We start from the raw sequence: 11,064 nt of genomic DNA, 5'->3' as shown, positions 1-11,064 counted from the left end.
CAGTGGACTTTTAAATGAAGATCTGTACAAAACAAAGCAAGCTGTACTTTGTCATACACTCAAAGTCTACAGGGATGTGCAATGAGAGATTATAGCTATTACTAAAGCACAGAATCAAGGTCAAATTTTAGCTACTTTGTTTTGCAGAAAAGTGAAATAAAACAGCTCTTTATGGCAAACATTTACTCGATGAATAACTGGTTTTAAGCACAGCATTTTATTTTCCTTCATTTTCAATGAATTTTTTATTTCTATGTCCCTATATTCACTGCTGTCTATCTCTATTCTTTCTTGATACAAGGCCTGTTTTCCACAATAAAATATTATACTCTAGCCTATAGAAATATTTTTCAATTACTGTGAAAATAAATATTCCTCACTTTCCCACAACTATTTTGATAAACTTAAGCCCTTAAGTAATGCAAATCCAGCTCGTATTTATTTCAGAGCCTTCTGAAAAGGATTCAATTGTATTAGAGTAAATTTCTTTGATCACTGAGTTTTTAAGATATTTTAATATATTCAGAAGAATATATACATGCAGTACTCAAGAATATCAGAAAGGCCATAAAACCTCTACAAGAATCCAACAAGTCTGCTCTGTGAATAAACAATCAAGAATAAAACTAACAAAGTGGGGGAAAAATTCCATTGGTCTTAGCTGATTTAAGTTTTTGATGCTTATACTATCACATATCATTGGATTACATTGTCATAGGGTAGCCTGAGACATCAGTAACACCATTTCACCAATTCTTTGTATTCATTATGTACTTGTGTAATCACCACTACACCTCCAATAATACTGATTTTTTTTTAATCCTCTACTTCTAGAAAAGGATCCAAAGTTATTTTAGCAGACTGCAGCATTTCAGACAAAATATCTTATTTTGGATTATATGACAGAGATATTTAAAAATACTATTATTTTTCAGGATAAAAATGAAATCATAGCTTTAATTTAATTGATTTTTCAATGGAAATTATTGGAACAATGCAACCTAATAGACATATAAAGGATTTAGAACACTGACTGTAAGAAAAATATTTTGCTCTAAAATTTTGGATAACAAAACATACATTTTTTTTAAGATGCAAATCAATTTGTCATGAATTAATTTGGTCATTAGTTTTAAAAACAGATAATTTCCCTGAAATTTCATTATACTAATTCCTGAAGTATATTCAAGCTTCAAATAGCTTAAAAAAGATATAATATTTTCAAGCTTTTCCTTTTATTTTTAGTCTGAAACATAGCCTTGTTGTCTACAGAAATCTCCAAATACTGGATCTTGGGATAATGAATTAATCTGCGTATGGAAACACTGAAAGCTTCATTTCAGCTAAGCTCTTGTGTATGACTGTTTCAAATTCATCCTCATTATAAACATGTTCATTGGAAAGGTGTCACTCAACGAGTGTTTCCTCAAGAAAGTTGACGGATGTCTACTTTGAAATACCTGCTGGATTGCCAATGAATCAACAAGATGTTAAATTATGTTGTCATCTGGAGAGAAGCACTAAGCTACTAAACTAGCTGCAAATGCTGGCTGCCTAGTGACCTTTGCATAGAAATAGTCCTTCTACCCATAAACATTTTAAGGTCATGGGATTTATTTCAGTTCCTCACAAAGGCTGACATTTTGCAAAAGCCAGGAGCAACTCTGTACCGATTTTTGTTACCAAGGAAATATCTCCCTTTGGTATCCATTAGTATGGGTCAAACTAATTCAGTCTGTAAGCCAGGAGACCTGATAAAGTTTCAAAGATAAAGGATTTTTAGTGTTGCATCTAGTGAGTTTTACTTTTTGTCTGGTTTTGTTTTATGTAGTTGCTCATGAGGTTTATGCCCTGAATACTTTTAATAACCAGGTTTCCTCAAAAATACAGTGGAACACAAGAAATAGCAACAATCTTTCCCCATCAAAGTCTTCCCCAGGTGCAGTTTTTGTAAATTCCCTCAGATTTGTGAATTAGCTGTTATGGGAATACTGTGGTTTCCTGATGCATTCAGATCTGTACCTCAATGCAGTAGAATATTAGGACTTTATCTTTACTTTTTTATGACTCAAATAAAACATTTGTTTAAAGGCCCCAAACACAGCTAAGAAAGAGTGTGTTGTGTATATACTTATACAAAAGGAAATGCAGCTGAAAAAAAAAATCATAGAACATTATAAAGTGTTCAGAAACTAAACACTGGGAATCTGGGACCCACGTGATTTTTTTCCTCCCTCCTTCCAGTTATTGATGGTGACATGTAAGGATCAGATGGGTCTGGTTTATTAATACATGGGTCCACAGCTGGTGCCACCGTAATAATTTTGGGGTTTTTGACAATGGGATGGCCTCCACAGCACCAGGTTTACAGGTTATCAGGTGGGATCCAGACTGGGAGGGCAGGAGGAGGAGGGTCTTTACTCAGGAGCTGCAGTGCTCATTGATAGGGCTTTAAACTAGATGTGAAGGGGGAGGGGGATAATATCAGGCTTGCCTGTGACAAACATTAGGAAGGTATACAAAATTTGGAGGGATGACATGTTGCTATGACCCCTCCATCTGCTGCCCTGGGGTGTGCTGGGGATGCCACAGCACAGCTGAAGTCCTGTGGAGATGAATGGGGGACTTCTGAGACAGTAGGTGCCAGGAAGGAAACTTGTGCAAAACACCTTAAAGGAAATAAAAGGTCTTCCACTAAGAAGGTGATGCAGCAACAGCCCACCTGAAGTGACTTTGTTCAAGTGCCCAAACATTGAGAAACAAACAGTAGGAGCTGGAAGCTACCATGCTACTGGAAAGCTACAATCTGTTTGCCATCGCTGAAACTTTATGGGATGAATCCTGTGACTGGAGTGTGGCTATCAATGGCTAAAGGCTGTTCAGAAGGGACAGACCAGGAAGGACAGGGTAGAAGCATTGCCCTCTATACCAGGAAGGGGATAGAATGTGAAGAGCTGTCTTTGAAGAGAAGCCATGAACAGCTTGAAAGCTTGTGGGTCAGAATAAAAGACCGAGGCAGCAAAAGGAACACTGTAGTCGGTGTATACCACAGGCCACCTAATCAAGGAGAGCCTACTAATGAAGCCTTCTTCCTCCAGCTACAGGAGGCTTCATGCTCTCAAGCTCTCATCATACTGGGGGAGTTCAGCCACGCTGACATATGTTGGAAAAGTAGCACAGCAAGCTATAGGCAATCCAGGAGATTCCTACAGTTTATCAAACATAATTTTTTAACACAGAGGGGAGGGAATATTGAGCCTGATGATCATGAATACAAGTGAACTTAACAGTATCGTCAAGATTAGAGCCAGTCTGGGTTGCAGTGATCACACACTAGTGGAGTTAAAGGTCCTGAGGGATATGGGACATACAGTCCTCTCGGACTATAGTCAGGACCCTAAATTTCAGGAAAGCATAATTCCACTTCTTCAAGGAGTTACTCAGTAGGACCCCTGGGAAATGGTCCTCAGGGACAAGGGAGCAGAACAGAGCTGGCAAATATTGAAGGATGATTTCCATAAAGCACAAGAGAGCTCAGTCCCAGAGGTAGGAGATCAGGTGGGAAAGGGAAGAATCCACCATGGCTGAGTCAAGACCTCCTGGTCAAATCGAAAACCAAGAGGGAACTGCACAGGCAGTGCAAGCAGTGACAGGGAACCTGGGAAGAGTATAGGGATGCTGCCTGGTTGTGTAGAGATGGAGCTGCACTTGACAAGGGATGTGAAGACTAACAGGAAGGGCCTCTACAGGTATGTCAATCAGAAAAAGAAGGTTAAAGAGAGCGTACCCCCACAGATGCATGAAGATGGTGACCTCATATCAAGAGATGAGGAGAAGGATGAGCTACTCAACAACATTTTTGCCTCAGTTTCCACTGACAAACGATCTCCTTATCCCTCCTGGTTCAGTGCACAGCAAGAAGGGGACCAGCTGGTTATACTCCTTCCCGTCAGATTCTCGAGCACCTGAGGAACTTGTACATATATAAGTCTATGGGACCTGATGACATGCATCCCAGAATCCTGAGGGAATTTGCTGATGCGGTGCCCAAGTCACTCTCATTGATATCTGAAAAGTCATGACAGTTAGGAGAAGTCCCTGGTAACTGGAAGCAGGGTAACATTGTCCACATTTTTAAAAAGAGTAGTAAAGATGACCCTGGGAACTCCTGATCTGTCAACCTCACCTCTGTACTTGGGAAGGTCATGGAACAGATCCTCACAGAAGTTATGCTAAAGCACATGGAGGATGGGGAAGTGATTAGTGGCACTCAGCATGGCTACACTAAGGGCATGTCTTGCCTGACCAACTTTGTGGCTTTCTATGATAGGGTAACCACATCAGTGGACATGGGAAAAGCAATGGATGTAATCTATCTGGACTTCTGTAAAGCCTTTGACACGGTCCCCCACAATATCCTTCTCTTTATATTGCAGAGATATCAATTTAATGTGTGGATTGTTCAGTGGATAAGGAACTTAATGGATGGTCATATTCAGAGAGTAGTGGTCACTGGCTCCATGTCCAGATGGAGATCCATGACAAGTGGTGTCAGTATTGGCATAGTATTGTTTAATATCTTCACTAACAATATAGACAGCAAGATTGAATGTACCCTCAGCAAGCTTGCAGATGACATCAAGCTGAGTGGTGCAGTCACCACACCGGAAGGACGGCATGTCAACCAGAGGGACGTGGGGAAGTGAGCCTGTGTGACCCTTATGAGGTTCAACGAGGTCACATGCAAGGTCTTACACCTGGGTTGAGGCAATTTGTTGTTTCAATACAGGATAGGGAACAATGTGATTGAGAGCAGCCCTGTGGAGAAAGATTTGGGGGTTCCCATTGAAAAGAAGCTTGACATGAGCCAGCAATGTGCACTGGCAGAACAGAAGGCCAACTGTATCCTGGGCTGCATCAAAGGAAACATAGCCAGCAGGTTGAGGGAGGTGATCTTGCCCCTCCATTCCTTTCTTGTGAAACCTCTTGTGAATGGGGCCTCGGGCAGCCTTGTCTAGTGGGAGTTGGAATTATATGACCTTTAAGGTCATTTCCAACTGAAACCATTTTATGATTCTATGGTGCTATGACATGATTTTTTCACACATCTTTTCCCATATGAAAAATAATGCACCATCTATTGTTGGTGGCAGATAATGTTGAAATGAAAATGAGGGGTGGGAAAAAATCCAGTATTTTGATTTGTCAAAATCAAAATTAAGAGGGCATCCACAGCGTTCCTGGGCAACCTGTGCCAGTGTCTCACCACCCACGTCATGCAGAATTTCCTCGTTATGAACTTAAAACACCAACAAGTTATTTATTGACATATACAAATAAAGAGAAACATAAACACACACGTAGTTTCATGTAAAGTTGCATATTGCAAATCACTCTGTTTCAAATTACATGAGTATATATCACTTAAATATCAATAAAATTTGTCTTTGATGTGTATGAGATCTTAAGACAAAACATTCCCTTTTCTATTATTTTTTCTCATTTTCCCTTTTTCCATTTCCATTTCTCATGATTCTACATTTTAAATACTAGTCCAAATAACATGATAAAAGACATAACATTCAGTACAGTTAGAATTACTCTAAACAGTCTGACTCTCACTTTTCCTAGCATCTCTGAATTTTGTAATCTTATCAATGAATCAAGCTGTGGACTGTATAATAAACTTCTACAATTGTTAAGTTCTTGTAGGGTACTTTATAGCTCACTTCATAAAGCTGAATATTAAATGAGAGACTAATGTGACTGAGTATCCTGGCATTAATATATATCTACTATATCTATTAGTATATGTAATATTCATAAAGATCTGATTAAAACGAATAGTGAAAGCCATATTTGTCTAAGTGAAATGCAACACTGAATACCAAGAAGTTTAGACCCTCCAGAGTACAATAAATATGATTAAAATGAGTATGTTAGAACATTGCATATCTTCAGCATTGTTGATAAGTGGGCTGAGATCATCTTTAGGCTTAATATAATAAATATGAAAAGCCCCTCTGACGCAAAAGTTAAAACACTTTATAACGAATCTCTGCTCCGATTTTTGCTGTGCACAAAATCCCTTAGAACATTCAAATATTTGAACTCGGAGATTTATCTTGGATACATTTGTAATGGAGATTTTACCAATAAACTAGTTTTATTCCCTGTGAAATGTACTATATTATTTTTAACAATAGAAACATGGCTCTAAAATACCATTATTACATTTTGGCAATTTCGTCCCGTTGTACTTAAATATTTGTTCTTTGTATATTTTCTATATTTCTGGGTAAATTCTGATGCCTAGGTTTGTGGTACATAAAAACTGAGCGTTCTTGGAAGCAGTTGTAGAATATTAAGTCTTCAGGATACTTTCCTGTACATTTACACTAAATTAAGTTAACATTCAGACTCCATGGAAATGGAAGAGAACTTAATGCCTCACTTCCTAAAAGTTCATTACAAAATTAAATTTTTAAGGATTTTTTTCCTTCCCTGTAAAGTTATTTATGCAATAAAACTGTTTATTTTTTTAAATTATATATAAGGGGGATCGACATTTGATAATAAGAAAGCACTGTTCACATATGTATATGCATAGAATAGTGTTTATATATAAAAATATTCATGTATATGCTCAGATTTTATGGATTTGTTTTGTTTTGTTTTGTTTAGTCTAGTTTTACTTCGCTGCTTATAGTCTACAGACTGTCAGACTGGGCAAAGGGGTTCAATGGTTCACAAGTTTAGAAATATTGACTCTTGCACTTCTAAATATAAAAATAATCAGGGATATTTATTATTTTAGATGCCATTACAAAATCAGTTAGCTCTAGACACTGTTCTGTAAATTTCTGTATGTTGATAGAGGGCTACCTTCATGAAGTTTCCAAGTATTCTTGTAGGTGTAACTGTTGTCTTATGCAGAATGAGTGATTCAAAATCTTGGAAAGGAACAGATTTTTTTTTTTTTTCTCATCTTAACCAGTTTTTAAAGCACAACTTTAAGTGTAATATGCATTAATTCTCATAGAGGAAGAAGGAGGAATTATATCAGAAGCCTATAGCTGTGTCATATGCTTAAATGACATGACATTATTGGTATAACATATTATAATATTGTATCATAGTATCAAAAATACCACAGTATAACAATATTAAAATGAAGAATCTGAATGGTATAAGACTGTTAAAAATGGAATACAAATATTTTTATTATGATAATTACAAAAATAGATAGACTCCAACATATATATTACATTCTTGTCTACACGTCATTAATAATATAAATATATTTGCCAAAATGTAATCTAACTAAAATGAGGATCCAAGCAAAAATGACACTATCTTTTGTTATTCTACTTCAAATCAAACTCAGTGGTTTATAAATGCAATGTTCATTTTTGACTCTTCCGGCTTAATATTGTTCTGATAATAAAATTTCCTGTTTATTTCATACGTCCTCTTATCACCCTGTACAAATCCTCTTTCAATTGTGACTTTCCTAATTTCTTTCTAAAAAGGTGATTCTTGCTGAAATATATTCCTTTTGCTAAATACTCATTAATTTCCTTTCCTTTAATCCAGAGCCAGTACTGGAAATATATGACTAGACTCTAATAGAGATTTATTCCTACCATTGTTGCCAGCTCTCTTTTGTCAGCTGTTCCTCATTCTTTATTTTTATCTTCTTCTCTCTGTCCTCTTCCTTCTCACTTATCAGACTTTGAGTAACAATTAAATGTTAAAACTCATGTTTAAACTACATCAATCCTCCAGGAATTAGACAGAAATGAGAAAGCAAGGGAAAGTGATTTGAAAAGTAAAAGGTTAGAAGAAAAATCATTATTCAGATTAAGCTTAGTCTGACACATCACCTTAGAAGTTAAACTCACATTATCATACATATTTATTTTGTGTCTTATTTTTCCCCCATTTGTGCTCAAATTCATTGGTACTGTTTTAGAACAAATCTTGAAACACCAAACAAACAAATAATTCCCCCATCAACATTTATGTTTAAAACCAAAACGTCACAATTTGTTTTCTGCAGACATAAAACCAGATTTACAATAGCAGTTGAAATGAAAGATAATGGAAGTGTCCTAAAATGCTATGTGGTATGACAAAGAATTGTTATGTCTTCATGGGTTGATAAGATCAGCAGGCAAGTGAACCCTGAGGAACAGGAAGATCAGTAATCACCCACTGGAAGTATAATATGGAGAACTTCAATCATTAGTAGAATTCATATAAATATTTGGCTAAGTATAGGGAAAGGACACAACTATTAAAGAAAACATATAGCACAAATAAACCAGGGATTTTTTTCCTCTAAAAGGGGCCTAGATTACTGGTAAACCTGGAAATGGAGTTCAGAAGCAACGTTTCCCGAAAAAGTCAAGTCCATAAATCTTCTCTCCTAACAAAATAAGGAGGCAGATATTCTTTCTCCTGTCTTTTACCTTATTTGAGAGCACAATAGTAGGGTGTCAGAAAAGAGCTGAGGACTGACATTTGAGAAAAAATGGTTGCTGACTGAAGACTCATTTTTGTCAAGTGTTAAAAATGAGAGACATTTTTGACAACCAAATTTAAAGTCCATCTGTTTTAGTCACTTTATCTTAAGTCCATTTTGTCCGGCATGTAGGAAAACCAAAACTGGGAGGAAAAAGGAGGTTTAAAGGGAAAGATTAAGTTAAATCTAGTGCAAAGATTCTGTGGTACTTAAATTATTTTCCAGTTGGATGATACACAGCACAGAGCAATAAACAATAAACTATAAAGCAATTATTTATCTGAGGTAAACTGAAGCATATCAGCTGGATCTGTATGTCTCCTCCTCTGAAGTCAGGCATTAGGTAATCCAGATTATAACTAAAAATTACACAGTAGACTTGCAACTATTTTCCAGGGGGTGAGTGTAATGCCTGGGAGTATTGTGTGCATGTTGCAGAAGATCAGGTGTTTTGTGTCTTTGGCTACTATAGATGTATGCTATATGCTGTATTTCATATTACTTCAGATTTAACATAATTATTTGGTTCTTGGCACAGTGAAATCACAATAATAGAATGATTCTCAGTGGGACAGAATTAGCAGCTAAATATTAAGTAAATTTAAATATTGTGATTATGAAAGTGTTCTTGTTTAGTTGTCTTTATTTTAACACTTTACCAAAATAAAACAAAAGAATCTTGGTAGTCGGTCATTTCATCTTATTAATAACAAATCTGTTGTTAGTAACAAACTGTTTTTAATGTAACAACCTAAAATTTGAAAATTTATAATATCCTAGCATTTTACAATCAGTTCTAGAAAGACAATGAAATGCTTGTAATCACAGATATTATCAGCAATATATTATTAAAAAGTTGTGTCACTTAGAGCTCATCTACAACTATTTCAGAATTTCAGGAATTATTTAATCTTGCCATCAGACACAGACAAAAACTGTTTGTTAGCTTCCTCAGAAATAAAGTTAAAACAAGAAAATACAGAAACATTAAGATGTTAAATTTGAGGGTTTTTTTTCAAAAATGTCACATCATTTTCTTTAGTGTGGTTGTACATGCCTGAATCTTTTCCAGTTGCCGAGCTTCTTGGCAGCATCAGATGAACCTGTCCTCAAAAGTTACAGCAAAAAATTCAGTTGCAATGTTGTAATAAAAAAGTACAGCGTGCTGAAAAATAGTATTGAAACATGAAACAGTTTTGGAAGTTTGATTGTAATTTTTTTTTTTTAGTAGGAGATTTAAAATATAGTAGGGAAGAAGATAGCACTAGATCTTAAGAACTAGAGAACTTCTGAAATGTTAATTGATGTTTCATGCTCCTGGAAACAGGGAAAATTAATTTCTAAATATTTTGATTGGTAGTCACAGTGCATTGAAATGCTACCCAATATATATATATATATCAAATGATATGGTGAAAACTAAATACATACACATGGACAAATAAATTACTGTTTGTATGGTCAACAAGTGTCAATTAATGCATATCTCTGAGTATTTAAGATGCATTTATCAGAAATAAGTTATTTAATATTTAGAAACCCAAACACAATGATAGAGTTAGCGTACCATTTAGAGACAAATGCTCCCGATAAAGTGCTTGCATAGGGATAAGTGCACACATACGAAGGTATTTGCTTTACATTTCCAAAGAAGGGTAGGAGAATTAACTTTAGCGTCTTAAACTGAAAGTGCAATCTTTTTCACTTACTTCTCAAAGGATTTTATTAGTTAAATTGGCACATTGTTCCTTGTAAAGTCTGAGGGGTTAAGACAATAAGTACTCATGTAAAACTTACCAATCAAGAGCATGAAAGCATTTTCTAGAGAGCATTAAAATTAATATCAACATGCAATGCCTAAAGATAACACAGAAAGAAAAACTTGATAAAAATCAAAGTTTTATTAAATGCAAAAATATGCAAATTGGTGCAGTGTTTCCTTGTGTGGCTATTTCCAAATGAGATTTATTAAATTCATTTTTAGCTTTTGATAAACTTCATTTATTTTCCCTACCCTGCCCTGTAATAGCATTTCATCTTGATCTTAATTCATTTTCCATTAATCTTTTGGCTTCCAAAACTTTATTTTCTCCTTCTAGCTTACAATTTAGGAATATAACATGTGTGTATGAGGTTTTGTAATTAAAAAACTCTGCACTCAGTCAGCAGTTTTTATTTCACTAACATTTAATTGCCCAGCCCAGTGGAACAGAAGAAATGCACTGAATTACTAATTGACAATACAAAATTTATGATAGGTGGCAGTATCACTCATTGTGTAACTCCGTACTTACAAAACATCCATCACTGTTTTTTATGAGTAAATGAAGATTATAAAACATGCATAAAAAATTTTTACTCACACATTGATGTTTGCTAACCATGCAGAAATACAGTTTTGTGAAAGTAGCAGTTGTTGAAACTATTTTTAAAGCCTTTGATTTTATTTTAATTGGTTTTAATTAGTCTTCTCCTTGGAAATAAATACCCATATAATGTCTGTTTACAAAAGATTTTAAAACTCCCTATAGTATTCT

Source organism: Cuculus canorus, chromosome Z (assembly GCF_017976375.1).
Source record: "Cuculus canorus isolate bCucCan1 chromosome Z, bCucCan1.pri, whole genome shotgun sequence".
In the NCBI taxonomy this organism is placed as follows: Eukaryota; Metazoa; Chordata; class Aves; order Cuculiformes; family Cuculidae; genus Cuculus; species Cuculus canorus.
The sequence above is the reverse complement of the archived record's forward strand: the minus strand, read 5'-3'. Positions refer to the sequence as shown.